Raw genomic sequence first — 12,918 nt, 5'->3', positions numbered from 1 at the left:
TTAAATATAGAAATAGAGAGTTCTCTTTAAGATAGTAACAATGGAGGCAGAATCCCAAAACCGTGAGATCACTGAGATCTTTTTCAAAATACAGAGGTCTTAGGCAGAGAAGATGAGGAAAATGGGTTGGTGAGATTAGAAATCAACTGGGAGGATTTAGGATTTTGTTGGGTATTTTTGGAACAACAGAAAAAACTTCAGAAGCATATGAAAGAGCCTGGAAGAAACAAAAATTAAAGAAACGAAGCATCAATTCATGTGAGAAGTACAAGAACAACGAGTTTGGGGAATCTGAATTTCTCATAACCCATTCATCTCCATTATTTTTTATGCATCTAATTCAACTTCACTTGTGGAATAGGAAGGAAAATTTATTGGAATTTGGACAATTAATAAATATGTTGTAAATTTATTTTGAATGGATAAAACTTATGTAGGAGTAATAAATTTGTCGGCTTTAGGCCTCTTTCATCTTGTACCTCTTTCATTTCTTGGATTAACTTATGCGGTTACCGTGCTTATCACATCTTCGTCATGTATCAATGCCTTGTCACGACTAACATAGAACGTAGTCGATTTCACAAAAAAAAAAAACTAGTTATTAGTTATGACTTCTCTAAATTTCAAGATCGTGCCTCAGCTTCAATCACCCATATTTACGAATTTCAAGACGTGTAGTGACAACAATCTAAACTCTTTTCATCGGAAGAATAATCGGATCAACTCCACTATGAATTAAAGTGCTTTAAGAGATAGATTTCGAATGTTCTTTTCCGGCTGGAGAACAAGAGAAATTAGAATAAACTCCCTATCTCTTTCTCTCTCTCTCTCTCTCTAACTTCCCCCTTATTTCTCTCTCTCTCTCTAATCTTTGTTTTCAAGTGACTTACTTTGAAACGGTGAAGAGAGACAATGTGGCAATTTTGTAATTAAACTCAAAAAATTGTCCTATAATATATTGTTTTTACCTCCTTTTAAGGAGTACAATTGTGCTATTGACACCATGTTTTATGTTAGAGAATCAACGGACAAGGAGCTCAAGCTCATATTTCTCCACATGAGCTTGAGCTCATTGAATCATGACTCATAAATAAAATACTACTTTCTTAAACCTAATCAAATTCTAATAACAACTTCTAAATAAATAAAATAGTAGAATCTAAAACTTAAAAAGTTTCCTAAAAATATAAAACTGCTAAAAATAAAAATTCTCTACGAAAAAATATTATACTACTAAAATAACTAGATTTTAAGATATCCAAGATACTTGGAATATCTCATGAAAATCTTCCTGCATCACTTTTTTCATTTTTAAATGCACTTTGAAAATGAAAAGTTTTAGAGATAGTCAAAACAAACCAAACAAGAAAAGAACAAAGCAAAAGTATATATCTTCAAAAGCACCACCATACACATGTAAGGAAGTCCTTGCTCGTAGGGTAAATTTCCCTAACTTCCTCCTCTATCAACCAATCAACAAACAAACGTAATAGTGTTGTTTAATGAAAAAAGCACCACCATACACATGTAAGGAAGTCCTTGCTCGTAGGTAGGCCGTAGGCAGGCGTTTCACCTCATCTTCGACTAAAAAAACGTTGATAGTGTTGTTTAATGAAAAACAAAAACCAACCAATTATTTCAAAGAATTACGTGTAATGAAAATAATTCTTGTAATTTGGCTCTAGATTTGGGATAGGAAGGTTTAAGTACAACTCTATCCACACACACATCGATTTTTAGGTAAAATATCTTTTCCATCTTGTAGATGCTATTATACGTCATTACGATTTTATTCTGTCGTGGTTGCACATAAAATAAAGTAAAAGAACCAACTAAATCTTAACTCTTGTTGATTTTGTGTCAATATTGTTTAAAATCAAGAGAAAGCCAAAAATCCATTAAAAATTGAAAGATCAATAGATTTTCTTAATTATAAAACAAGAAGCTTCGGAAAAATTGTTAAATTATTAAAATAAGTAATTGAGTTCTAACCTTCATGATAACTGCATCGGCACGAGGGATTTCATCAAACATATTACCCTTGACGTGTGATACACCAGGGTACTCAGGTGCTGAGGCCAATACATGTGGAAGATCAAAATTAATTCCTCGTATATGTGGATATTTCTTCACAATTTCACCAATCATCATCCCCGTTCCACCCCCAACATGAACGATGGATCCTAAATCATTAAATCCTTCCTCGTACTTGACTAGTATCGCATTAACTACAATTTTAGCTGTACATGTCATACCAGTGTTAAACAGATAACTAAACTCTGGGTTTTCTGAACCAAAGTCCCAGATCTCTGATCCATGGGCCTTGGCAAAAGGCAACCCACCTTCTTGCACACACTTTCCGAGATACTGCCATGGATCCAAGAGCCATGGATGATTCATAGCCAAAACTAATGGCACAAGGCTAAACTCCGAATCTTTCAGTAACCATTTGGACGACGATGTCAACCCGTAATGGGACTCGGTCACATCAGTACCGTCTTTCAGGTCGGGTTTGTGAACGACAAAGATCCGCTTGCGAACCAGTAGGCTCATGATCCTAGAGAGGTAATTAATGTTATAAGTAGGAGATAGGTTAGGAATGTTAGCGACTATTTCAGAAATAGTGATAGGATGGCCATAAGAGTGTATAATATCTGGTATACCAAGCTCCACTATGCATTTCAAAGCCATGGAATCTACAAAAGCAAACATGTACTTCCATATATCAGCTTGGCCTTGTAACTCAAGCCTATCTTCCTCAACCTTTAGAATCTCTTCCATTTCTTATGAGATACAAGAATGAGAGCAAGATAGGTTTTTTTTTTTAATTTTATGGAGTCTGACTGCTACTTTAAATAAGTAAATACATGTGCATGTGACATACTGCACTTTTATTTATTGTAAAAGTGCAGTATGTCACAAAGAGATCACAAAGATTTGGCTGTCATGATGATCTCTTGAATTGCGTCATATTAGATTTTTGAAGGTTGATTCGATGAGCTCAAGATCACACTGTGACGTATGAGCTCAAGCTAGCTCGTGACCGTTCGACCTATCAAGATCACACTATAAACAAATTAGCCGATTGGATCTTACTTGATTTAAGAGGTGCGTTAATCCAACAAAAATAATTTACCCTTACGTATCTTTTCAATTACAAGGTTACTGCTTACCCTTCTGTGTTTCTCTCACGCTCACTCTCTATTTTCTTACTTTTAGTTTTTCTACTCAATGACGGACTGTTTTTTGTGCGTGCAGATCTCTCGGGGTTGGTCGACCATGAAGTCTAGCCTCTTCAAGGTCCAAGGTTTAAAGAAAGAGAGATAGCAACAAAGAAAGAGAGACATTTCGAGCGAGAAAAATCTACAACGAGAGACATAGATGTACAGAGAGAGAGAGAGAGAGAGAGAGAGAGAGAGAGAGAGAGAGAGAGAGAGAGAGAGAGAGAGAGAGAGAGAGAGAGAGAGAGAGAAATGGTATGGGAAACGAGAGAAGGATACTGAGACGGATAAATCTTGATGACAAATTGTTTCCACCGAGACTCAATCCCACGACCTCATGGCCTAAGTATTTTAACTATTATATATTGAAATTATTACCTATAAAATTCAATTCAACTACTCTAAACCCTATACAATTCAACTCATCTACCATAAATCTTATAAACTTCAATTCATCTACCATAAATCCTTACTAACTTCAATTCATCTACCATAAACCCTATAAAATTCAATTTATCTACCTTAAACCCTATAAACTTCAACTCATCTACTATAAATCCCTGCAAACTTCAATCATCTACCATAAATCTTATAAAATTCAATTCATCTACCCTAAACCCTATAAAATTCAATTCTTGAACCCTATAAATTAAATTCAATTCATCTACCCTAAATCTTATAAACTTCAATTCATCTACCATAAACTTCTTTAAACTTTAATTTATCCACCCAACTATCCAACTAAATAACTCGATTCTCTACCTCTATATATATCTCCCGTTTCTTCATCTCAAACCACACCAAAATCACTTCTCATCTACTACTAATTCTTCTTCTTTTTTATCTAATCAAGTATTCAAGCTCAACTAGCAACTATGGAAAGATAGTTTAAAAGAAATCTTTTTTCGGGATCATCAATTTCAACATAAGAAGTTCCAGACTCAACTCCTATGTTATTTTTCATTCCAACACCGGGACTGACTCCAACATCGGAACCGAATCTGACATTGGTAAGTCCCCTCGGGTTTCAATTTATCATCTTTGCCAATTGATCCGGGATTTAGACTACCAATTTCAAGTTATGAATCCCAATATAGACATGAAATTCATAGATACTTGTAGACTGTAAAATGTCTACGGGTCGGAAAGTCTGACAGTCAACGGGTCGACGGTCAAAAGTCCTGTCGGGTCGGATCGGATGCTTCGGGGACCGGCTACGTGTTGAAAAGACCTGCACACAAAAAGAGAGAAGAGATCGTGAAGCCTCTGGGACACCGGGATGGTGCCGGCCTAAGGGGGCTCCGACGGTCAAGTCAGATACTCGATCAAATATAAATAAAGTGAAAGTGGGCGATAGGGAGGTAACCGTCGTTGGAATGCTTAGGTGTCACGGCTCGTGGAGTTGTCGGAACAGATCCCCACGGTAATGATAAACTTACTGTAATTAAGAGAGTGATGGTGATGATATATTGTCGTTAACCTGCTAGTCGTAAGTGAACTTGCGATAAGGTGCTGGTCGTAAATGGATCGGACGGTGAGAATCGTTGGATGGATGATGATGACACGTCTAGCGTCTTATCGCTAGGGGAGTGATGTGGTGAGGAGGTAGCCGTATTAGGATGGTGATACGACCAGCTAGTTACTGCGAAAGGGTATTACGACCAGCTAGTTACTGCTGGATGAGAGAAATATGAGACTTGAGAGCTTTCTTCTGCGATAATGTGGTGGTGGTAATGGTGTCGATACGACTAGCCAATTACTGTTCAATTCGGGACTACCAAGCTCTTATCTCCCAACTTCTAAGACGATGAGTCAGAGACTTTGGAAGAATGGAGAGCTCTTTGAGAGACTTATCGAAGGGAATGGTAGTGAAGATGGATTACTCGAGTATTGCAGTCGAATATTGGATGCCTTTGTCTGAGTTTTGCTTCTCGTATTTATAGTGGTGGAAAGGGATTGCCTTGATGACAACCAGCTAGTAACCGACGTATTTATTCCGTGTCATTACTCCTGAGAGATACGTTAAGGGTCAGAGGATCTGACCGTTAGATGAATATTCGAATTTCTCGAGGGACGGCTAAGATGTTACCGCGTGTGCGGTAAGCTACTGGCCAGTAACACCCGCCTTTAAGTGGCAGATATGGGATATTTACCACTAGTGCGGTTATGGATTGCACAATAATCCTCTGGCCGTAAGATTGCCTAGTACTGGCAGGTGGCTATCGCGTGACACGTGTCAGATACGCTTAGTGCCAAACGGGTATGGATTCGGTGACCCGAATAGCGACTTGGGCCATTACCGGGCCTTCTTATTTAGCCTCGCGGATTTTACCCTTACGAAGCGGTTGTTTCCTTTATTCTACAGGCACCTCGTGGGGTGGATTTTTGCCCATACAATTTGCCCCCCACTCTCTTAGTCTGTATGCAGAGTTAGAGAGTAGTGAGGTATGACCATGTCAGCGGAAGAGTGCGCATCTTGATCATATTTTATCAGCGGGAGTGCCACTTTGCATCGTAGAGTGTTTTGCTCGAATTTATCGAGGCGCCGATAGGTTGTGGAGACGTGGTCAAACAGAGAATCACGGAAGGACAAGCTGGTCGAGAAGAGAATGGTCCCGGAAAAAGATGCGACGGAGCGGCAAGGGGTGGTTCGGGTGTCGCGCGTTGGTCGCCCGGGAAAGACCAGCTTGCTACTGCGCGGGCGCGCCACGTGGCAGAAGTTGGTCGTCCGGAGACGACCAGCGCGCTACTGCGCGGGCGCGCAGTAGCGCGCCACGTGGCAGAAGCTGGTCGTCCGGAGACGACCAGCGCGCTACTGCGCGGGCGCACAGTAGCGCGCCACGTGGCAGAAGCTGGTCGTCCGGGGACGACCAGCGCGCTACTGCGCGGGCGCGCAGTAGCGCGCCACGTGTTGGGCTCTGGTCGTCCGCGGACGACCAGCTCGCTATTGCGCGGACGCGCAGTAGCTCGCCACGTGGCGGGCTCTGGTCGTCCGGGACGACCAGCGCGCTACTGCGCGGGCGCACAGTAGCGCGCCACGTGGCAGAAGCTGGTCGTCCGGGGACGACCAGCGCGCTACTGCGCGGGCGCGCAGTAGCGCGCCACGTGTTGGGCTCTGGTCGTCCGCGGACGACCAGCTCGCTATTGCGCGGACGCGCAGTAGCTCGCCACGTGGCGGGCTCTGGTCGTCCGGGACGACCAGCTCGCTACTGCGCGGGTGCTGGCCGTCCGGGACGACCAGCTCGCTACTGCGCGGGCGCTGGCCGTCCGGGACGACCAGCTCGCTACTGCGCGGGCGCTGGCCGTCCGGGACGACCAGCTCGCTACTGCGCGGACGCTGGTCGTCCGGGAAGACCAGCTCGGGTCCGCGCGGGCGCGCCGACGAGCGCCGGCTCTGGTAGCAAACCCTCTTCCGTCAATCGAGCGCCCCAGAGACACCTAGTTTGTTCTCGCGTTTCGAGGGTCCTTGCCGCGTTTTTGTGTGTCTGCGTGTCCAAACGTATTTGCGTGAAAGATCTCCTTGCGGGAAGGAGGTGGGGGGTACCCCTTGGATTGGACCCTATAAAAAAGGGATGACAGGTCATTGTTTCATTTACCACTTGGAGTTTGGAGAGAGATTTTGGGGATTCTTCACCTTGATAAGGTATTTTTCTCTTTCCTACCTGACTTTGTTGAGTTTTTTGCTTGAAGTTTTTGAGTTCTTCAATTGTTCTTGATTCGTTCTTGAATGTTCATAGCGTTTGATCTTCTAAGTTACTTTCCTTATTTGTTGGCATGTGTCTTTAAGATTGCATACCTTGAGTCAGTTACTGCTAGGATTGATACCTCGAGTAAACTATTGCTAGGATCGATACCTTGAGTGAACTACTGCTAGGATCGATACCTTGAGTGAACTACTGCTAGGACCAATACCTTGAGTGAATTACTGCTAGGATCGATACCTTGAGTGAATTATTGCTAGGATCGATACCTTGAGTGAATTACTAGGCTTATGTCTCGATTAAATGCTCTCCCCAAACCAGTTGTTGGGTTTGAAGCCTTGTCCCTTTGTCCTACAGACTTTTGCCATCCGGGATGAGTCATCGTGGACACGGTAATTCCTCTACGCCGCTTCGCGTGCCAGAACATTCTGAATTCCGGCGACAGAAGGTGCTCGAGCGAGTTGCCTTGAAACGTCTATTGGTAAATCCGGCTTCAACCATTACGGAGGGCGGACTACAGGATATACGATTCATGTTCAATATCCCTGCCTCCATAGAGCTTAGGCTTCCGCAGCCCAACGAACTTGTCGACGAGGACCATGGCGGTTGGACCGCATTCTACATAATTCCCTTCTTGATGGGATTTAGGTTTCCCGTCCCCCGTTTGGTGCATGGGGTTTTGAGTCACTACGAGATAGCTCCTTCACAACTCATGCCTAGCGCGTGGAGACTTCTTTTGTGCTTGGAAGTGTTGGCCTACCTACAGCAGGTAGAGCTTTCAGCTAGCGATGTAGTTCGTTTTTATCACTTGACGAGCCATTCCAGGGATAATGGTCGTTATGGTTTCAAATTGCGGAAGCCTGGTGCTCATTTAATCACTGCAATGCCGGCTACCGACCGAAAGTGGCAAACCGGTTATTTCCTTGCTCGCGGTGACCTTGTATATGGTGACCGAGGGGTAGGACAGATTCCTTCCCATTGGCAAGATGCTCGTAAGTATGTTATTGTTTATCGTGGAATACCTCATGTGTTTACATTGTTGTGGTTTAAGTGTGTATTGTCCCTTTGACAGACTGTTCGTTCAACAATAAGAACGTCGAGCGGCTTGAGAATTGGAAGGAGAGGATCTCCAAGTTGTTTGAGCGTCGTGATCCAGAGAGGAGTTCTGCCTTCCTTCTGAATCACTCCCTTATTTCAGGTACTCCTCTGTGGGACTTTGTTCCTGGTGCGACTCTAACAGATCGCATCTCTGCTCCTGCGACGGCTATAGAGATTCGAAGCGCGCTTCTAGCCTACCAAGAGTCATTTGGTACTCCGGTGCTCTTCCCACCTCCTTCGGCAAGTACAGAGTCATTCGCATCATCGCAAATGGTGGGATCTGGTTATATCCCTGCTCCTTACGCGGACATCCGGAAGGGTGGCCAGAGGAAGAGGTCCAAGGCAGGTACTGGTTCGAGTTCTCTTCCGCATTCTTCTTCGTCTACTCCTGTTACCGAGGAGGCCCCAGCTTCGGAGCCGGTTTATTCGGCGATACCTCTATCTGGGTCTTCCGGTGAGGTTCCCATGTGGAGGCATCATCCTTCTGCTTCTCCCTTTGACGGGTCCACTTTCCTGTCTACTGGAGGGGACCAGCTACTCTCTTCTGAGGATCACCAGAAGTTCCTTGCTTATGGTCCTTGTGGAGGCGCGGATTATGGTGTTTCGCACCATTACCAGGTATTCACCTCTCATTTAAGTTGCAGCTATTCTTTGTTATATTTACGAGCTCATCCTTATTTTTTGGTTTTTGTAGGCTTTCATGGCATCGATTTCCTCTCGTCGTCAGTTGAGCGAGAGTGTGGACCGAGTTGCGGAGTTGACAGGATCATTCTCCCAATTGCAGACTCGCTACGACAGCCAGGTGGTTTCCTTTCAGGAGCAGGGTGACAGGATGCGTGCCCGGGAGAGAGAGTTGGAGGATCTTCGGGGGCGGTACACTGTGCTGGAGCGAGAGGCGGCGTACAACCAACAGCTAGTTGATGAATTTCCCCGTGAGAGGGATCAGATTGCGACTGACGCGGCGTTACGGACTCGTGCAGACTTGTTCGTCGAGTACCGCGAGCATGGGCCCGACAGATGGGATATGGATGATAACATAGAGGCCTGGCGGGTTCGTTACGAGGAGCTTTTGGCGGAGCGACGGGCGGGAGAGATGACGATAGATATGGACGAGGTGATGAGGGGTGATGATGCAACTGGAGGTAGTTCGCCTCATTAGTGCTTTCCTTTACTTGACTTGTTTAGAAATACTATGTGTGTTGATGATTTCTTTTCTATTTGACGAACCATATTTGGTCGTCGTCGTGTGTCGTCAGGCGTTCAGCCCTTTTGTTTGGGCGACACACGTCGGATATATGTTGTTGTTGACGAACTACATGTAGTCGTCATCGTGTGTCGTCAGGCGCTCAGCCCTTTTGTTTGGACGACACGCGTCGGATATATGTTGTTGTTGACTCCTGGTTCAGCTAGACTTCTGGATTTGTATTTTAACGGTTCAAGTGAACCCACTGGATTTCTTTGAGACTCTTCGTTTAAAGATGTATTGCTATGGTTATGTACCTGTTGTTATTCTTCTTAGTTGAGTGGTTGTGATACCAGCTTATGTAGGGAAGACGACTAGCGCCTTATTGCGTTTAGGCGTCGGCCACAACTTACTGTCTCATCATGGATGAATTACTAATCCTAACTTATATAAGTGATACGGCTAGCAGCTTGTTGCCCCAACTTGAATGGATTGTAAATCCTAACTTATATCAGGGATACGGCCAGCACCTTATTGTGTTCCGGTGACGACCAGTAGCTTGTTGTCCCAACTTTGAATGGGTTCCAAGTCCTGACTTATATCAGGGATACGGCCAGCACCTTATTGTGTTCTGGTGACGACCAGCTGCTTGTTGTCCCATCTTGGATGGGTTACCAATCTTCACTTATAAAAGTGATACGACCAATACTTTGTTTTGGGATCGTCTAGCGACCTACTGTTTCTCTCCAGACAAGTAATTAGATGCCCTTGTAGTGAAATGACATCAATATTGATAAAGTTTAAACACAAGTAATTACTGGATAAATACTTGAGATTTTATTTCTTAAATTTTTGTTTACATCGGAAGTGATATCTTAGATTTAAGAACATTACATTGAACTTGAGGAATAAGTGCGGGACTTTGTTCCTTCTAAATTAATTTTGATGAACATTACGTTGAACTTGTTGTTGTCAAATGAAGAAGTGTTCGTCATTCAACTTTAGGTGTCTGGTGATTTGAGTTGCCTGTTGGACAGGTGAGGGTTGCTTAACCCGTATTGTTCTTCAGTTTCTTCATAATTTTCTTATAGTATCCTCATGCCCCCCAGTCGAAGTGCGGAACTCCTCTGGTGGTTTGGACTTCGACTCTGACGTCCAGCCTCTTATTGTTTTTGCTACTTTGTTGTGTCTTGGAGACAGTTCCTGTCATCACACGTAGATAGTGAGGGGTGGTTGTTGGCGTAGCCAACAACCCTCCGACGCCCAAGTCAGTAGGTGATCTTTTGGAAAAAAGGCAAAATAGGAGAAGTTTCAAGGTTAGAAGTAGTACCTTCGTAAGTGAATGGCATTCCAGCTATTGCCTATGTTTAGGCCATCTTTTGATTGAAGTTTGTAAGCTCCTTGTCCCACTACCTTGGTAATGAGGTATGGGCCTTCCCAAGTAGGGGCTAACTTGCCAGCTCCTGTTTCTTTGGTATTTTGAAATACTTTCCTCAGAACCCAGTCGCCAACTTTGAATGTGCGAATCCTGACGTTCTTGTTGTAATGTTTGGCTGCTTTCTGTTGGTATGCGGCATTCCTGATTGCCGCCATGTCCCTTACCTCGTCTACTGTATCCAGGTTATGGTTAAGTAGTTCCCAATTGCTCTCTTCTGTGGTCCACTGGTATCGGGCAGAGGGAACTCCTGTTTCAGCTGGTATTACCGCCTCACAACCGTATGCAAGGGAAAATGGGGTTTCCCCAGTTGGGGTCTTTGAAGTGGTTCTGTATGACCACAACACTCCGGGTAGTTCATCTGCCCATGCCCCTTTAGCTTTCTTCAGTCGTTTTTTCAGTGAGTTCATTATCGTTTTGTTTGATGATTCTGCTTGCCCATTAGATTGAGGGTATCTGGGAGTCGAAAAACTTAGTTTGATTCCCCACTCCTTGCAGAAGTCTTGGAAATCAAAGCTGATAAATTGTGAACCATTGTCCGTGACAATCTCCTTGGGAACTCCAAACCTGCAAATGACATGTTTCCAAACAAAACTTTTTACCTCGCGGTCTCTGATTTGGTGGTAGGCTTCGGCTTCCACCCACTTGGTGAAGTAGTCTGTGACGGCAAGCATGTAAACTCTCTGGCCTGGGGCCGTTGGTAGTTTGCCTACTATATCCATCCCCCATTTCATGAAAGGCCATGGGGATAGAATCGAACTTAGCTTCTCTGGAGGGAGGTGGGAAGTTTGGGCAAACCTCTGGCAGCTGTCGCAACGTTTAGCATAGTCAGTAGAGTCTGCTCTCATAGTCGGCCAGTAGTAACCTGCAGTCAGTGCTCTGTTGGCCAGGCTGCGACCGCCAGAGTGGTTACCGCATTCCCCCTCATGTAATTCCTTGAGGACATACTTGGATTCCTCTTGGGTGATGCATTTCAAGTAAGGCCCAGAGTATGATCTCTTAAGGAGCTGGCCGTCCATGATGCAAAACCTTGCAGCTTTGACTTTGAGCCTTCTAGCTTCATTTCGATCCTGTGGCAACTCATCGTTAGTTAAGTACCTGATTATTGGTGTCATCCAGGTCTCTTCTGCATCTGTAACCGCTACCTCTGAAGGCTTTGTTTTCCATACTGCCGGCCACTGAAGTAGCGTTAGGGGTATTGTCTGTGCATCCTTGGTTGGAATTGATGACCCTAAATTGGCCAAGGCATCAGCGTGCCCATTCTCGAGCCTGGGTACCTGTTCAAAACTAACCTCGGTGAACTGACTTTGTAGTTCTTTTACATGCGACACATAGGCTGCCATCTTCACGTCTTTGGCCTGGTAGGTTCCTTGTAGCTGGTTAACTACGAGTTGGGAGTCTGATTTTATCGCAAGTTTCTGGACTCCCATCTCCTTTGCCAAGTTCATACCTGCGATCAAGGCCTCGTACTCTGTTTCATTGTTGGTGGCTTTGAACCCGCATCTTATTGCTTGTTGGATTAGGTCACCTTCTGGGGAGGTGAGAACAACACCAAGTCCTACTCCATTCATGTTGCTGGAACCATCTACTGATAAGGTCCATTTGAGTTGGCTATGTTCCTGTAGATGGAGCAATTCTCCTTGTGCCTGCACTAAGGTGTTAGGTGTAAAATCAGCAATAAAATCGGCCAGTACCTGAGATTTGATTGCTGTCCTTGGCTGGTAGCTGATGTCATGTTCGCTTAACTCCACTGCCCATTTGGTCAATCTCCCAGACAGCTCTGGTTTGTGAAGAATATTCTTCATTGGGAAAGTTGTAACCACCACAATTGGGTGGCATTGAAAGTAAGGTCTCAGCTTTCTGGCTGCAGTAACAAGGGCAAGGGCTAGCTTCTCTAGTTGGCTGTAACGGGTTTCAGCATCGAGCAATGATTTGCTTGTGTAGTAGACAGGCAGCTGCTTACCGTCTTCCTCACGAACGAGTACTGCACTTACCGCTGTCTCTGAAACAGCAAGGTATATGAACAATTTCTCTCCATCTTTTGGTTTGGAGAGCAAAGGTGGAGAAGTGAGGTATCTCTTCAGCTGTTGTAGAGCTTCTTCACAGGCAGGTGTCCACTCGAAATTTTTCCCCTTTCGTAGAGTGGTGAAGAACAAGTAGCATCTCTCGGAAGACTTAGAAATGAATCGGCTAAGTGCCGCCACTCTACCTGCAAGCTTCTGGACGTCCTTGATGCATTTCGGGGAAGGAATACCCATCACCGAATTGATCTGATCTGGG

General features: G+C 44.4%; 1 pseudogene across 1 annotated transcript; it reads right to left on the bottom strand.

The window, feature by feature from the left end:
* Positions 1-1,869: 1,869 nt before the first annotated feature.
* Positions 1,870-2,781, bottom strand: LOC147542196 ((R,S)-reticuline 7-O-methyltransferase pseudogene; annotated as a pseudogene). Its single transcript, XR_015223681.1, has one exon. The product of XR_015223681.1 is annotated as a (R,S)-reticuline 7-O-methyltransferase pseudogene (transcript).
* Between the last annotated feature and the right edge of the window lie 10,137 nt (positions 2,782-12,918).

Source organism: Eschscholzia californica, unplaced genomic scaffold, assembly GCF_041429995.1.
Source record: "Eschscholzia californica isolate CP2 unplaced genomic scaffold, dmEscCali1.0.p SCAF_4, whole genome shotgun sequence".
NCBI lineage: Eukaryota > Viridiplantae > Streptophyta > Magnoliopsida > Ranunculales > Papaveraceae > Eschscholzia > Eschscholzia californica.
Note: the sequence above shows the minus strand (reverse complement) of the source record. Positions and strands in the feature narration are given on the sequence as shown.